We start from the raw sequence: 17,950 nt of genomic DNA, 5'->3' as shown, positions 1-17,950 counted from the left end.
GAGGACAAAAGACGCGGGGATTGTGAACAGCAATCGCAGAGGCCTCATGTCAACTAAGAAAGGTCAGAGTCAACAGTGGACGGAGCGGTGCGGGAGAAGCAGGAGAGGGGAGACGAGTGTTGTTGAGGCTCATATGCTGCTCTTGGCACTCGACCTACTCTTGTTATTGTTACTCTGCTTGGCTTTTAGCTGATAAATAAAATATGGAGTAGTGTCTAGAAACACAGACAGAAGAGACTTCAACTACTGCCTAACTGCTGTGTGGTGCAGTTGCCGCGTAAGAGCTACCTTTTTGGGATTAAAATGGGAACCTGTGGCATTTTATGGACTGGGACTAGCAGTAATGCCTTACAGTAATAGGCTATGAATCTGGTGGTTGAGGGAAGTATAAAGGCTTTATTCCTAGACAAATCTAGGAATGGCATTTAGACAGTCCAGGGAGTCTGGTCTGTAGCTGAACTGAACTGGCACCAGTTGCTAGAGCAGATTGCATAAGTGACCCAAAAGGGATGGCAGAGAATAGCTTTCCAACTCCCAAGAGCAGAGGGATCCTATTCAGGGAAGCTGTCTCAGCTGTCAGGGCAGTTCTTCTTCCATGTCAGTGGACTGAAAAATATCTCTATTTTTCCCTTTGCAACAAAAAGCAAAAGCCAGCTTTTGAAAGACTATCTTAAAAGTAGAAAAGCTTCAGGCTTCTGAGGGCTTCGTCTTCCAAAATTTTAATGATGGCTCATAAAAGCTAGTATTCTGCAGAGAAACAGTACAATTTCTGTCTTGCATTCTTCTAAAAGGTGAGTGCTGTCTCAGGATGGAGGATAATTCACTCGCTGTTTTAAAGCTGGGGAAGGTGCAGCTTTGCTCAGTTCTGTAACTGTGTGATCTCTCTGTTTCAGTACTGGGGAGGAAGCGCTGCTGCTTCATACTGAAATCCTGACGAGTGGACAGAAAGTTTTCCAGGAGCAGCGTGGCTGTGTTTCTCCGGGTAGGTGTTCAGCAGCTTCTCCAGCAGGTCTTCCCAGGAGGACGTTCACTTTTTGGGAGCCTGTTTGCAAAGGGGGTGAGCCCTGAGTGACTGGGCTGTGCTGTGGCTCGAAGAAAACTGGGGAGAGCAGCAGCTTGTGTTCTTTAGGGTTTCTGGGGCAGTAGACCAGGAGGGGTCTCCCGTATCTTTTTGCAGCCTGCCTTCGCTTCCCTTTCTTGCCCGGTGAAGGAAGGCCTCCACATGCTTGGGGCTTGAATCCCAGCTCGGAGGCTGGGTTTGCGAATGGCTTGCAAACGTTAGCCAAAAATATTAGTCTGTGCATGTGTCTGTGGAGGCGTGGGGGAGGGAGCGTTGCTCCCTTGTGCAGTCGCACAGAACAAGCCACAATCTGGCGTGCTTTTGGTTATTAATAGCTAGAATATGGAAGTAGGGCAAATATCCATCCTGATTTATCCTGACCTGAATAATCCATATAGTCTTCAGGCCACAGACTAGCGATTCTGTCTCTAGCTGTCACATTCCTGAATTTTAGGAAGTGATATCTGTGACCATTTTGTGTCACGATGATCAGTGTCACATTAAAGGGAGATGCCTGCAGGCAGGCGTGCGAGCTGCGTGAGCGCCGCTTGATGAGGGGAGCGCTGGGCTGGGGATCCTGCTCGCTGTCACTCCGCGCTCTCAGGGACCACAAGACAAAAGATCCCGAGGGAAAGGTCGCCCTGGCCTGGGGCTGCTCTGCTGGGGAGGGGGGAGCATGAAAGATGCTCTGAGAGGCAGGCCACAGGCGGAGGAGAGGAGTCAGAGAGCCGTAGAGCAGCACTGAAGGAGGCAGGAGACACTTGATTCGGGAATGGGGAGGGAGGAGAGAAAGAGGGAGAGATGTGCAAAACCCCGTATCCCTATGGTTAACCACTCCTAGGCAGGATCGGGGTGTTCTGCGGGAGCGCAAACCGATCCAGTAATAATGGGGTGTTGAGATTCCAGGAATTAAAATTAAAATAAAGGAAGAGTGATGAGACTCAGGAAAGGCTCCGTGGTGTTACTGGAAGTTGGGCTTTTTTTCTCCTTTTTGTTTCTAAAAATGATGAATAAATCGAATCCCATATTTTTATTTTCCTCCCAGCTTGCAACATGGTGTTTTTCACACCTGTTTTTGAAATCACAGCAACTTTTTTGACCAAATGTGCAGATTCGCCATTGTGGCCTACTTACATTCCTAGCATGTGAAGAGAGACAAACAAAAGGACATTAACTGTGATAAATCCAGCAAAAAGATGCCTGGAACACAAATCAGAAGTCCTCATTTGGTCAGGTTTCCCGCTGACTTCCACGTGAACTGGCATGATTCTGGAGTAAAGCATGCAAGCTGGAAGAATAGGGTGCACATTTGCATCCTGTTATTGTTCTGAGTGTTATTCTGGTAACAATTTCTTTTTCTGGATAGGCATACAAAAAAGCAATAAATATTATTGCTGGTTGCGTTTTAGAAACTGCAGGCGTTAGTTGGAACGTAGGCCTATTTACTGGGGGTAGAATGAGTATGCAGGGAAACAAATCCTTGCCCAGAAGTTTTTAAAGCCTAATATTAAATCAAGATACAACGTAAGAAACAAGAGTAGCATGAAATGAAGACGGCTGTGCTAACAGTCTGCAGTTATTTAAGCCAGCTAATGAACAATTCGATAGCTTCAAATCATCTAGCATTTTGTGTGCGTTGTGATAAGTTTCTGTTCTGCTTTAATTCAGATGAGTAAATACAAGAATATTTTCTACTGGGCTAATTTCTGGAGTTGCAGTGTTTGAGTTATACCCAGGGCAGGTTAGCCCATTTGTAAATACTGCGTTTCAGTGTGTCAGTGCTTTTTGGGGGGACTTTAAAGGTCGGTATGGAACCTCGCAGGTAGCCCCCCCGTGCTGCAGAGTAGCCACGGTTGCCCTCCTCCTCCTCGTGCCTCCCTTCCCGAGCCACAGCAGCCGCGGCATCTCCCAACGCCAGCCACCGCCTCGGTCCTGCGGAAGGGGCTGGGACGGCACCTCGCGTTCCAAGAGAGCCGAAGCTGGGCAGGAGAGGCTGCCGGCAGGCGGGCGGGCCTTTTTTTGGGTATTCGTGATGGGAAGCGTGCACCAGCACTCTGGGCTGTCTGGCTTTTGGGCTTGTGGCGTTCGCGAGCCGAGTTTGTTAGCGGCAAGTTACTCCTGTCAGATTTCCAAGTAAACGGCAGACAGAGACTTACCCCTTTGAGCTGTTACAGTTTGCCAAGCAAACGGTCTGAACTTTGAAATTTCTCCTTTTATTTTCTGCCTTCCTGACCCTGCCTCCCCCAACGGCGGGTCCCTCTTCTCAGGGGAATGTCCTCCAGGCGCAACGCAGGGAAACGGAGGAGGGAAATTTTCACCTCCAGAAATCCTGTTTGGCAAGCCAAGGATGTCTGGGCCTGCGAGAGGGACCGCAGAGCAGGCGGCTCCGTGCAGCTACGACTCCTCGATGAGGCTTTCCCCGAGACCGAACAAGACCATTTCCCTGGAGAGAGGAGGCAGGGTAGGAGCGCGCACACAGTAACTCGGCTGACGGGTGATAGCTCATTAAGCTGTCCCAGCTCTATGGTAACAGCGTGTACGGCATCCGCATCGAAAGCAAACGCGCAAGGCTTTGATCAAGTTTGCTCTTATTCTACTAGTGGAGCTCAGCCCAGCCTGGGCTCCTCGGGAGCTGGGGACTTTGCAGCTTGCAGAATAAGCCCTGTCTCTTACGGAGACACCTTCATTAGGTTTCTCCTTGCTGTGCCCAGTCCCTATCCAGGGCTAATGCAGAGGGTCAGCGTCGCCGTCCTCTGAAACTCTGTGCAGGCAGCAGCCTGGGCTTTAGGTCGCCTTCTCTACCACGACCCCCTTGGTGAGGTTCTCGGAAGCCCTGCTCTACCACTGGGTGCACCTGAATGCGCAGGGCGGATTCTATGGTCTGTGGAAGGAGCGGGGTTTGAACAGCTTCTGTTGAGTTATTTTTGCGTGATTCATACATGCCTTGGGCATACATGGAGTCTGTTTATGACTGGGATGAAACATTAAAAATGCTAAAGTAGCTGGTACCTCTGCTTGTTTTCCTCTTCAAGATACAAAATAAATTGCATCAAGCTAATAGTCTGAATTCTGGAATAAAGAGCATTAGTCACACTCCAGAACATATCACCTTTTTGCTTTGTGAAATGAACAAGTCTGGAAATGGTGTTTGAAGACAGTTTTGTATCATGTGCTCAAGATGCCACAAGCAAAGTTTTTATTAATTACAAAATATAGTTGTTCAGTTTTGGTCTTTGGAAGGGGAGAGGACTTCAGGCCTTTAGGCATTTCTTTGGGGAAGCAATGACCCAGCTCTGCTGAATCAATGGGGTTCCTTCCATTGACTTTATACATTTTGGCTCATTTCCAATCTGACCTCCCTCAGCTGCTGTCTGGATGTTTGAACAGTTAGATCATCTTTGGCAGCTAGTAATATATTTTTGAATTTTTTTATACCAAAATGAATATCGATGTTCAGCAGGTTATCAAAACACAAGCTTACATTACTGCAAAGAAAGCATTGCTGTTTAGTTTTCAAAGCCCAGTCTTGAATTTCTTCTCGTCTTGGGGAAGAGCACAGTAAACGATGCAAGGGAACAGAGGCACGGTTCAAATACATCCTTACAGTGAGCAGGTCTGTAAATACCGATATTTTAGGAAAGAATCTTTGTGAAGGATCTGTTTCACATAGGCTTCCCAAATGTTGCAGGGGGTTGCATCTTTTGTACGCCACACAGGTCAAATCCTTAATAAAAGTGCCATTTTTCTTGTAACTTGTAAAACTTACAACTTTTTCCCCGAGCAAAGGCTTTCCCTTTTTCCTGCAACCCCCTTCGTCCAGGTGTGCGAGGTCTCCGTGGCGCAGAGGTCTTCTGCTCGTGGAGCTGTTCCTCCTGGCTCCGGGTTAGACGTCAGTTCTGGTGCTGTCCACCTCCTTCCCTTGTCCTTTTCCTTTGAAGATGACCATGCGAGGATGCCAGTCTGCAACTGCAGGTCCGTAAACGGTTCTTAGAGCTGCAGTTGCGGGCTTTGGTGTGGTTCATCGAAGTGGGACTCAACCAGCCTAAAGGGTGTGCTGAGCTGAGCACATCCCAGTTCCCTGTCATAACATATAGTGTCTACCATGCCGACGATCGTGTTTTTAGCATAGGTAATCACTGGTATGTTCTTTTAAGTGAGATTCATAGATGCTGATTACATTTACTGCATAAATTACTTCATTATTAAAATCAGGTCATTTGAGCCCCAAAACCATTAACATGCAAACTATTAGCATAATTTCATAAGCTAATAAATCAAGCACAGGAAAAGAATTAAGCGGTTCCTAGTGATAAGTGTTTCTTCAGAGATTAAGAAACACAATTTTCTTATGCATATATTAACATTTTAAAAGTGAATTCATGCAAAAGCAATTTTTCTGCATATATAAAACTTATGTTTAATAATCTTTATACTCAGCCTCCAGAGCTGTTTCAAAATTAATGTTTTTTTCTCAAATCACTGTACAGGAATTTGACGTTGAACCAGCTAGCCTGTTTTGATATACTCTACCTGTAAAATTCTTTATGCCTTTATTAAACAGTCCAAGTTAAGAAATAAAACAAGCCAAGATATGATTTAGAAGAAAAATAGCTTGGGTTCATCTTAAATAATGAACTGTTCATCCAAGGTAAATTTTGTATTCTTAGTCTTCAGCAGTACCAATGAAATTGTAATTATCTCCATAATTGCAATCTAGAACTGTGGTTGTCGTCTTATTAAAGTGGTGCATTAAAATTGATTTATTTCCTATTTCTGATGTAATAGAATGTAATATTGGCCAGAATAATGCAGAGATAGGCTTTTCTATTCACTTTACTGACTAGATTTAAAATAATACAGTAATACAACTGTAATTATTTGGATACACAAAAGTTGCAGGGAAACAAAGAAAATTCCAATGGAAATGAAACTGTAATAAGCAGCAGATGACAATGCCCAAGAATTTTACTATGTTAGGAGACGTCCATGATTTATTTATGTTTAGCTGGTTTTGTTTTCCAGCTCCTACCCTACTGTGTTGGTTTGTTTAGTATATTTCTTTTTCAATGTGAGGCACCCAACGACTTGCTCCAAGGAATAAGAGAATATACTGTTTTCAGAACGGCGCTCACCATACTGAGTATTTTGGGTCTTTTGCAATACCACAGCCTCTTTCTTTCCTAGCCCACATGTGAAAAAAACACTCAGCTAGGTTTCAGCAGTTGCTCGTGCTTGCTGCTGGTTCATGACCGACTTGGCTAAGACACCACCACGCTGAGAACCTCTTTGGGGAGGGTTGGCTTTTTACTGTCCATCTCCCTTGAAGAAGTTCACCCTGGGGCCAGCCGAGGACCACCGCTGGCCCCAGGGAGGTGGCGACGACACGCAAGAGGGGAATTGCGGGGACAGCCTTTATCACGGCGGCTGGTTGCTGCGTCAGCTTTGCTGCAACTTGGAGCCGCGGCCGCAGCCGCAGGAGAGCCGGCGCGTTGATCCGAGCGCGGCGGCAGCGCTCACCCAACTGCAACCGGGGTAGCACCGTCGGTGTGCAGCTTTCCGTGTCTGTTGTCCAAACCCTTCTTGTTCTGTGTTCCTTCCTCGCCTTTTTGCCCATCGGGAAGTACAGGGATGTTGTAAATCCCCCAAATGATTAGTGTTCTCCTTACCTTTCCCCCATTGGAGGATTCTCTGCCTCATTCCTCAGTTATGGTCTCTTTTACGTTCTTCGTTTCAAAGCAGATATTGAATTACTGCTGCTCCTGGCAGGTCTTTAGCTTGTTTGGAGGCTGTCTGCGCTATTGTATATGCGTAAATCATTTGTATCTGTTGAGGATTCTCCTGGGCTGTGTTTCAGGTATGTCTTCAGAAGAGTCTGTCAAAACTCCATTCCAGGTGATAAATTCATTTTTCAATGTTTGCTAATTAATTGCACAGAGGAGATGGTGTATCTAGCACAGGGCAGGTGACAACACCCATGTGAAATGGTATTTATGAGAATTTTCTAATCAAAATGTGAGTAATCACAGTTGAATGGTTATGGAGCATTTGGCAGTGTTGCTTTCTGTTTTGCTGAAGCTGAATATTAAAAAGGAGATTTGAAATCTCTTCTGGACAAATTGGCATGATTTGGGAGTTTTTACAACATAACAGTCCCACTTGAAGACAAATGGAGGCTACTGCGTAAATGCAAAACCTGACTTGATTGCTTTGCTCATATATAGTAGAATCCCATTGAAGTCAAAGGCAGATTACTCACCTGAATAAAAATTCCGTGTCAGGTTCCACATTTGCATGAATGAATATGTGTAAAAACAAGATTTTGAATTTCCAGGATTCTGTAATAATTATTCTCAGGTAATACTGCTATCTTCCCTTTTAAAACGCTAACGAATCTTTCTAATGTGGGACACCCAACCTGAAGTACTTTACTTAGCTAGGCAGCATCCTAATTTTCAGCAGTGGATGAAGAGGAAGGTTCCTCCAGGCAGTGTTCAGCACACCTACCCCAGGCTTCTGCTCTCACTGCCTCTCGCAGGACTCCGTTCCTCTCCACGTGCTGGAGGGGGAACCTCAGCAGACATTTAGCAGGTAAAATGAAGGCATCTCTGCCCAGGTTCAGTGAATATTCTCCCAAGAGAACAACAGAAAAACTCATTTGAACAACGGAATTTATGTTTCACTGTTGGCTTTTTTCACTGTTGTTGTTCATACTGGCATCTTTTCTCTTTCAGCTTATTTATCTGCTTTCTCTGTAAACTGTGACCGCCTGATGAAGTGGCAAATTCAGCTTGGAAGTAATTTCTAGTATAAACCAGTTTCTGGCATACCTGTTTATCAAGGCCCACTGAGCAATGGAAAAGGATATTTAAAAAGTCAGTCTTTGAATGATGGCTTATTACATTAAAGCTTATTCATTCACTAATCTGACCACTTCTAAACTACTACTAGCACATTATATGCACTTTTCAATTCATGAAGGAAGAAAATGGAGACAAAAGTGGACTATGTTGTCTGTGCTTGGCAACGACAGTGCACATCGGTGGCAGGAGGATGAGCAAAAGTTCAAATCCATCTCTAATGGATTCCCTTAATATGAAAAACTGCTTTATATGAAAGTACATATAGGGCTGCACTTTGCACACACAGTTCAGAGCCAGGAAGGCCAGGAAGAGCCCGGCTGAGGCATTCAGTTGTAATATACTCAGTTTTCCTCCTGCAGGTCTGCAGTGGCTGCCCTGCTCCTTCCTATCATGCCTGCAAGTGTATGGGAGGGAATATTCTCTGGTGTTTGGGGAAGAGTGCTAGGAAATCAGCATTCCTGCTCTGGGGTACTTATAACCATAATAAACCCAACAGCGTTCCTCCTTCTTTCCCAGGAATCCAAAATACTTATGGAAATCCTGAGCTACTGCAGATTTTTCTTCTAGGAAAATGATGTTGTCACCAAGATCTTTCTCATGGCAAGAATGGCTGCTGTTTGGGGTTTTTTGTTAGGTTTTTTTCTTTTTTTTTTAAAGGTCTCTGTCTACAATACAAAATGAATGCTGCTTTATTTTCCTCCAGCACAGAAAATTCTGGTGAGGAGGGAATGCTGTGTAAGAAGCAGTGCTATACTGCTCCCCTGAGATGTTCAAAAGTAGGCTTGTTCTTCAGAACTAGAATTGCAGTTTGCCTCTTTTTAAGATTATTATTCTCCCAGGTAACCACCACATACAGCATTTTGGTTGGAAGTAAGTAACTATATATGATTGAGGTGGAAACTGGACCATCCACCAGAGGTTCTTCCAGGAGAGGAGGCACTTCCAAAGTCCACTGGGACCTCCACGAAAATCCCTGTGGCCATTTCAGTGACTTGCTTTGTTACCAAATCCACTCATTTATTAAACTAGCTACCCAGCTGAACCATTGCTCCATTTCTGAATTAGCAAATATTTCTGTAGGAACAAAACAGATGTATAGAACCTGCTGCTTTAAAAAAAAATTATCCACAAATACCAAGATATGTGAAAGTGTTTGCTGAGGACCACAGCTTTTGTGTCAGAAAAGAGTTCAAGAAAACTAGGATACACAGAGTACTCTGGCTTTGCTATAGGGTCTCTGCTGCAAATTTGAAATTACAGTATTGAAGGTGACTGTGGAGTTTGCGTAGGTGCCTGCTGAACATCTCTGATGTGATGTAAATGGCCTTGGATTATTAAAATCTGATCCTCATGCATTGCGTTGACTCCATTTTCATTACTGGGAGTGTATGAACTGTGAACTGTTGAAGAATAAGAACCAGTAATGGTTCACACAAATGGTTCTCCCTTAGTTACACATCAGGAGTCATTTATCTTCTTCATTTTCTTATATAACCTTAAATGGGACAATAAACTTTAAATTTTTATAAATGTATTTGAACTTTTCAGTGGGGCGGCGTCTTAAATCTCAAGGTATCCAAAAAATTATGAGACTAAGAACACAGTTGGGTTTTTGAAGCTTAATTTTATTTAAATGGCATTCAGATGCTTACTTGAGACCTTAAGAATTTCTGTAAAAATTTATGCAAAACAATGTGATTCAGTATTTTTAAGGTATCATGATAATCTGCTTGTGCTTGATTTGCTGTTCTGTGAACCACTCACTGTGGCAGGTGGAAACCCTTTTTCCTTTTTATTGCAGATGACCTGTGGTTCCAGGTTCTTCCTCAAGAAAAATTCTAAGAAGTTATTAATCAGATTGGAAGATTTTATGGTAAACTGCAAAGGACAAAGAGAATTGCTCCACCAAGGCCAGAAATTGAGCCCGCAGGAATTAGCTGAATGGCTGTGATATATGTCCCATAGAAAACTGGCAGTGTTGGTTATTCTTCATTTTTATGTAATGTATGTTAGTTCACCTTTGTTTATCCATCCATCATGAACACTGTAGAGGAGAATTATGCATAATAATTTATATTTAGGATGTTCTGGAAGTATGATTTGCTTTCAGAAATGAGCCTCCAAAACTTATATGAAAATCTATCTGTGGCTTGTATTTCAAATAAACAGATCCTTTGAAATTAGTTGAACACTGCGGAGTGTTTATAAACTGACTGATGCTTACAATTAACTCATTTGTTAGCATGCCATCCTCTTGTTTCTGAGGATGCTCAGAATGCTCTCCAGGCATTTGGGACGCATTTTTGAAGCAAGGCACGTCCTGCTCGCTTTCCCAATACCCCTGGAATATTCCAGGAGTGTCACCCAGAGTAGAGAGACGGTCAGGTCTTGACACTGGCTCAGCTTGGGGCTGGCTGACCCTGGTCAGGGAACTGTTTCGGTGTGCTAAACCAGCAGGAATCTGACCCAGAAGAGAGAGACCTGGTGGTTTTCTGGTAGGCGACCGTGCCGAAATGTCTCGACAGCGGGTGTCGAAGGTGGTGCAAAGATGAAGGTGGGACAACTCTACCTGCGGGGAGAAGGGAGCTGGCTCGTCACTGAGCAGTTAAGTCACCTGAAGGGAGAGATGGAACTGCAACCTTGTAGGGGTAGCTGCTGTGTGGTTTTCCACACCCAGCTTAGATATGTAGTGCTGGTGACGTGAACTTCATGCTGTCTGTTGAGAAACCTGTTTATCAGCATGGGGTATCAGCTTTGAAAGATTTAATGCTTACATGAAAATATGTCTGTGCATATCATGACAGAGAAAGTCTTATCATGCACTATAGACAAATATTATGGCAACATAGAACTACGTTTTAGAAAATCTGAAGGGAAGGTAGGGTGACAAGCTTATTATAACTGACGTGTATTACATAGATTTTGTTAAAGTGGACCAGTATTGGCTAAGTTTGTTTACCAGTATGACATGTCCTTTCCTTCTCTTTAAGTCTTGCACATGGAGAACTGCAGCACTGAACATGAAATCTTTAATTCCAGGCACTTCTAAATAAGGACAGCCAAGAAGGTTAAGGCAAATCAAGTTAGGGATGTGAATCCAACTTCCATAAATTACAGTGCATTAAAAGGCTTCTCTGTGGTTTAGTTCCTTCAGGTGTAGTGCAGCTTTAGACTTGCTCAAGGACTGAGCTTTCTTCTTGTTATTGATTGCTCTTAAATTTAATGAACTTTAGAAAAACCCCAAGAGTGAGATAAAAAAGGTTGAAATGTGTGTCTATTCTAATTAAACACTTAAGGGAAGAGGAGAATGTCTTACCAAATGACTTACCTACATATAGTTTGAAAGTATACAACATTGCTGAAGTAGGGTCTCCTGCTGCAGTAGATGAAACTCCTAACAACAGTGACACATGCCTAAAAAGGATCTTGGGAGCTGTATTCAATGTGAAAACCGTGGACAAATCAGCCAAGATTCTTCTGAAATGCTTCCAAAGTAAGTAAACATATATTTTTAAAATATGTTATTAATGTTTTACTAATATTTATTAATATATTATCCTTGAGAAGAGAAGGCTTAGGGAGGATCTCATCCATGTGTATAAATACCTGATAGGAGGGAGCAAAGAAGACAGGGCCAGGCTCTTCTCACTGGTATCCAGGGAAGGGATAAGAGGCAATGGGCACAAACGGAAACAAAGGAAATGCCATTTAAACAGAAGAAGAAACTTTCTTCCCATGAGGTTGGTCAAACAGTGGAACAGGTTGCCCAGAGAGGTTGTGGAGTCTATGTCTTTGGAGAGAATTTGAAACGCAACTGCACGTGGCCCTGAGCAACCTTCTGCCTTGCGGACCCTGCTTTGAGCAGGGCGTTGGACCTGACGATCTCCAGAGGTCCCCTCCCACCTTAGCCTGCTGTGATTCTGTGTAGACAAGATGTTGTTAGCAATCTGCTAGTGAAGAGACATGAGCAAAATTTCAATCTCTAAAATTTCCTCTCACATCATCTTATTTACAGAACTGAATACGCTAAAATGGGGTTTTAATTGTTGAATTATTTTTTTCCGTAACATAGCGAAAAGGGATAATGCAAATGTAAGTGATCATTTTGAATAGCAATGGGAAATTAAAATGTTATGCCAGAAATTCCTTTGTGGAATTCAGGTTCAGTTGTCAGTGATGCAGGCATTGATTTTATCTTTGGTCTGCAAGAAACATTCTCTCCAGATCTTCACTGATTTTTCATTTTGCATATTTGTGACATATTCCTCTTGACAATACTTACTTATCTTCTTTTTTTCCCCTTGCTAGTTCCAGTATACTGCAATATGTTAAAAATAGAATATAACCGTAAATTACTTCAGCATTTTCAGTAGTCTTAGCATTTTGCCCAAACTGACTTGTCTGACATCTCTGTTCAAATGTTCTGAATTTGCTGTCTTGCTAAATAATCCAGATGTTCAAACACCAGTTGAAGAAGAACTGTATCCACTTAATGGAAGCATGCAAAGATCCAGAAGACTGTAAAGCAGCGGAACTTCTGCTAATTTTGTCTACTGTCCATATTTATCGCTGTCCATTCATCTCTGTGCCCTCCCTCCTACCCCAGCTGCCACCACGCAGATGGCATTCCCAGCAAAATAAACAGTTCGGATTCAGTACACTTTGTTGTCTGTCAGCAGATGACAGGGAGAGAGGAGGAAGAGGATGGCCAGCTCCACATTTTTTCAGGTCAAGTTTTGCCCTGCATTCTACTCAGTCACGACAGAGAGGTCCTGGGGATTACCGGGGGGAAAGGAGCAAGAAAGAGTTTGGATCTGTGCGTATAGTGACCTTTGACGCTTTCTGAGGCTTGCTGGATTTAAGTTTCCATACTATGCAGTTATTTACTTCTAACTCTATAACAGCTTTAATTTATTAAAGGGCTGAAAAAAATGGTTTTGTTTGCCCTAGAAACCAAGTGAAAACAATGAGGAAGAAGAAGGCATCCCTGCAAAGTTGTTACTATTAAACCCAGACACAAAGTGGAACATTTGCAGTGTCTATGAACAGATGTCTAGTGACAAGCAAACAAAACAGTTATTCTTAAGTCATGATTTATTTCTGGTTTATTTTTTAAATGCCTTTTATTCAGCCCTTTCATATTAGTCATTTCTATATGCTTTTAGTGTTGTAGGCTGGCCCGAGTGCTACTGAGAAAAAAATGATGGTCTGGGATTTGATACAAGAAAAGAGGAAGGGAGAGCAGGGTAACTTTTTAGACTGAAGGATAATGTAGCCACAGGTGTCCAGCATTTGCCTTCAGGAATTCAAATTTCAGATGCCATTAACTGCGCTCAACTTTCATTCTGGGGCCTGAAATCTCCAAAACTATTGTGTGCCTCAGAGTGAAAAGTTTCAGATAAAATCATTTTGCTGAACAAGGGTAAGGGAAAAGGTTGCTGGGTTTGGCATCTTAAAAATATTTTTGCAACTGTTTTGCTGAGGAGCTGTAGTACCTCCGTGTGTTGCAACAAGGACTTGATATTCGGCCCATCTGACAGCAGGAGATTTTTTGGCTGCCTTGTGAAAATTCATTCAAAATACCACTCAGAGTACAGGCTTCTGAAAAACACCCGTTCATAAACACACAGAAGAGTTCTTGATGCCCAGCTGCGGCAGGGTCACTAAGGCACCCAGTCTGAGAGCAGAGACAGATGTCCTTTTCAGCGACTCGAGCTGGAGCACTTTAAGCAGGTATTGGCCCATCTGCTCGGTACCGCTCCCATATCTCAGATGTCACGGCTCATTATCTGAACGCTCAAGCTCTATGTTTCTGTAAAAATTCAGGGAAGCGGTGCCATTCACTGACAATGCCATCTTAGCAGCCCCCAGCTGCTCATTCCCAGCCTGTGACCTCCTTCGGTTGTTCTTGTAAAATTGTTTATGGGGCCTTGCGACAACCCGGATCCAAACCCTGCCCCTCCACACCCCCAAAAAAAGCTCTGATTATTTTTAACCCGAACCCACTCTCACAACGACGCAGGGATAACCGCGGCTGGATTTGCTAGAGGACAGCTAACCGTCTGTGCCCTGCGATCAGGGAGATGGTCTTTTCCAGGCACTGGATTTTCCTCTTGCTTTTTTATGTGCGGGTGTCACAAGGACACCCAGCTGAGTTTGTACACGCTCTGCAGTCAGCAGAGCAGTGGGAGCAGCTGGGGGCTGGCATTGCCCCCCTGCAGAAGGCAGGCAGCTGCGGCTGGTAATCCCCTGAACTGCCACCGTAGGGTTTGATAAAGCTGCTCTGGCAGAGCGCTTCATGCTCTGTGCTTGCTTCCCTACCACCTTAAAAGGTAACTAAGTCTTAATAAGCCTTACGTATAAAGTCAAAGTCTCTGCTGATGCCGCAAGCACTTCATTACGCCCAAGAAATGTAGGAACATTTCTATTTTGTACCACCAAGCACAATTCTTTACTGAGCAGGAGGGAAATTTTCTCAAACTGGTTGGGTGAAATCCCCTCAACTAGAACCAGAAAACACAGGACTATGGGACTATATAATCAATCAGCTCTCTAATGATAGATGATACAAACACATGTCTGTGTGTGTAACTAGAAATTAGCTGAACTTGAAAAAGGTGGGTCTTTTGAAAGTGGTGTAAAGGTACTTCACAGTCTTTGTGCACTATAAAGAGTTTCTACGTGGAACAAGTTTGGAGCACCGGTGCTGGCGGTGCTTTCCACACGTAGTCCACGGATCGTGGAGGTCTGTGAGCTTTTTATAAGAGGTCTGTGAAAATTTACCTATGAAGAGTCAGGGAGCTTTGATTCACTACATAAAGCTCTGTGCTTCCACTGGGAAGAAAAAGAAAAGTAAGAGCCTGCAGACTGATAAAGACTGAAAGACGCTGATTTGGCAAAGTATACATTTGTGCTGTAAATGACTGCATGCTAATTTCCCATGCAGGCAAGCGTGTGTGTTTGTCCATGATGGTTTTACTCATCTCCTGGGTTCTCAGGTTGGTTTCTCTGTGACCTGAATTCTTGGGATGCCAACAAAACAAAATTCTAGATGAATTTAGGTAGTACATGACAAAGCTTGTAAGCAGTTGCAGAGCAATCGGTGGATTAGGTGAATATATGGGGTTTAAATAGACAAAGTGAAAAAAAATGGAATGACTATTAAAAAAAAAAAGCAAGCTCTGTTTCTTTCTCCTGTCTAATTAAATTTTAAGACCTCCCTTTTTAAACAGCATATGGGACACAGATTTCCTAGTCATCTGGTGATCAGATAGATACGTGTCTGTGTGTTACTCAAGTTCCATCTGATTAAGCTATTGCATATACCAGAAGTTTGTTGTGATATTTGTATGGACTACCATGGACAGCAAAGCTAGCTTGGAGCTTTTTGACAAAATTAATTTCATCCAAAAATGCCTTTATTTGTGTAAGCCAAAACTTTGTAGGAAATAGGTCAAATCAGATTTCAAGGCCCTGAAAAACTGAATTTGATAAAACAGGATTTTGACACTTCAAAGATTTTGGTTTTCTGTAAAATGGCTTTCAGTTACAAAACATAAGCAGATTATAGTGCAGTTGAAATGTTTTCAAAATCACCTAAATAAAATATTTCTATTGACATTGTTGACATTATTAGTACTTTTAGTTCATAAACTTTGACAAGGTTTTGAATTTTTTGTCATGGTTCAGGAAAGAAGCTTTCCACAAGATGGGAAAGAGTCCAAATCCAGTCCTAGTTCAGTCCATTATATTGTAGAGATCTGAAAGCAAAACTCAGTAGAAGAAAATTAAGGACAACCACATAAGCGTCCCCAGAAAAAAACAAATGAGGTATTGTTGTTCTACTTTCCCTTCGCATCTGCTCCCTATCCTTTAATCATTCATTAGCAGCTATAGTTCTGGTACGATTCTTATCAGGTATCTATTCCAACAAGTAAAGCATAATGGTAATGAATAATCAGGATCCATTATTTTAGCAACTGTTCCTGATTCTGTTTAATGACTAAATGAATACAAAATGTTTTCTCTTCCTTCTAGCAGGGCTATTTAATTTAGATGTACTATAGATAAATGCTTACAGAAGTCATTCCTTAAAACTTATAACAACAGGAAACATTTGCATGTTTACATATTGCTTTCATACAATAATGAAATACCTTTTGTATTTTTTTCAAGGTTACACAGAAAGCAACCTAGTATGTTAACTATGGTTCATTAGGGAATTGCATTACAATGGAAAAATTCTCTCTAGCTATATGTCCTGAAAAAAACATACTGGTTAACTACAAGTTATGATGTCTGCTAAATGACTACAATTCTGCTTCAGTGGTTGAAAACGCAAAAAATATTTGCATTTTATTTCAAAGCAAAACTTTTCCTATAAATTACAAAGTTTAAATAATTTTCTGCAGTTAGTTGACCTAGAAATTAGAGTAAGGGAAAATTTAGGTGGGCAACTGGAAGTGAGCTATTTAGGTCTCAAGGGTTTCACTGGGAAGAAATGTAGAAGCAGCATGTTTGTTCAGGGATATTTTGTTGAGTGTATGGGAAAAAGGGAACAGAAGGTTTCTGTCCTTCTTGGGAAGGAGCACTGTGAGAATTTTTGCTAGCCGAAGTTGAAAGAAACAGAAATATGGGGGCTGAGATTAACAAGATTACCGAATTTGGCCAAGGAGTTCATACAGAAGTTGCAAATTCTTGGATAAACTGAGAACGACAATTAGAGGATTAATTTCTTAGAGGGCTCTAAAATTGCGACGGGCCTGAGGTCTGGTGACTTCGAAGCAAGTGATGACTCTCATGAGAGCATCTCATGCATCTCCAGAGCATCACTGGAGCAGTTTGGCAGGTAGAAGAACCTCTGAAGGTACTTGAGAGGGAAAGTCACTGGACAGCAGCTCAGTCCTACCTTTGCTGTTGGCCGAGATAATTTTATGAGGACAGTCAGTTTAGAAAACATCCGGGTTTAACTGTGAATAAATCTCCCAGCATTTAAGGAGGGGGTTGGCAACTGGGCTTTACAATGTTCATTCACAGGTGCTGGTGGTGCGAGAGACTCCTCCTTTCCTAGCTTGGGTTCAGAGAGGCTTTGGGTTACTTCAGCCCCACGAACACCATACCGCTATCCACGAAGACGAAAGCTGCAGATCCCACATCTGCATTGGCTTACTTTATTGCTTTATTGTGGAGGTCTTAGGCAGCCCCCTCGGAGCAAGGGGCTGCAGGAAAGGGACACTGCAGGCTCTGTACCACTGCTTCTCTCTTCTTCCCTTCGGCCTGTAGAGGTTGGTTTACGAGAATCTCAGTAAATGGTCAGTTAACAGTCTCGCATGCAATGAGCTTGTTGAAAACTGCAATTTCCTCAAGGCTGGATTTATGACGTTGCTGTGTCAGCCAACATGGTACACGCTGGGCAGGTCCTCAGCTGTGTGACTTGTCATAGTTCTGTGGAAGTCAGTGAACCTTAGGCAATTCATATTATGTGAGGATTTCACTTATAGAACTTATATGAAATAATATTTTATATTCAATCATTTTTCATGACGGAGGACTGACATGACCAAGACCACTTTTATATGGCTTGTGTAGCTATGGGATTACATCAGTTAGTTAAAAAAAGAAGAAGGGTAATGGTAAGTTTCTATGATTTTTGCACTTCCGTATATTAATATATTCTTCATTTTCTATGCATACTTATTCACCCACTTGCAGAGCTCTTTTTAAAATTGTGTTGATACAGATTTGATCTGAGAATTAAGCTTCTTTCAGTTTAAGGACACATTGCAATTTTCTTGTCATTTCACCTGCTGGGAAGAAGAGAGTATTTTTTTCTTTTACAGGGATGAAGAATTATTTGCTGTCATCTCATGTGTGGTGCCACTTTTTACTTCAAGAGTTAAAGACTATAGGCAAGTGTACTTCTGCTTTATCTTTTCTTTACATTAGTTGCTGATCCTGCTCAATTAGTTACCTCCTCCTAGTATTTTCAGTCCTAATTCTGTTTGGAGTCCTTTATCTGACTCTTGTTGTT

General features: G+C 42.6%; 1 long non-coding RNA gene across 1 annotated transcript; it reads left to right on the top strand.

Annotated features, from left to right (window-relative positions):
- The first annotated feature begins 360 nt into the window (after positions 1 to 360).
- Positions 361 to 10,104, top strand: LOC142042361 (uncharacterized). Its single transcript, XR_012653725.1, has 3 exons — positions 361 to 791; positions 894 to 982; positions 9,722 to 10,104. It is a non-coding gene; the product is annotated as an uncharacterized LOC142042361 (long non-coding RNA).
- The last annotated feature ends 7,846 nt before the right edge of the window (positions 10,105 to 17,950 follow it).

This window comes from Buteo buteo, chromosome 20, assembly GCF_964188355.1.
Source record: "Buteo buteo chromosome 20, bButBut1.hap1.1, whole genome shotgun sequence".
NCBI classification, from domain to species: domain Eukaryota; kingdom Metazoa; phylum Chordata; class Aves; order Accipitriformes; family Accipitridae; genus Buteo; species Buteo buteo.
This window is presented reverse-complemented; position numbering and strand designations above follow the sequence as displayed.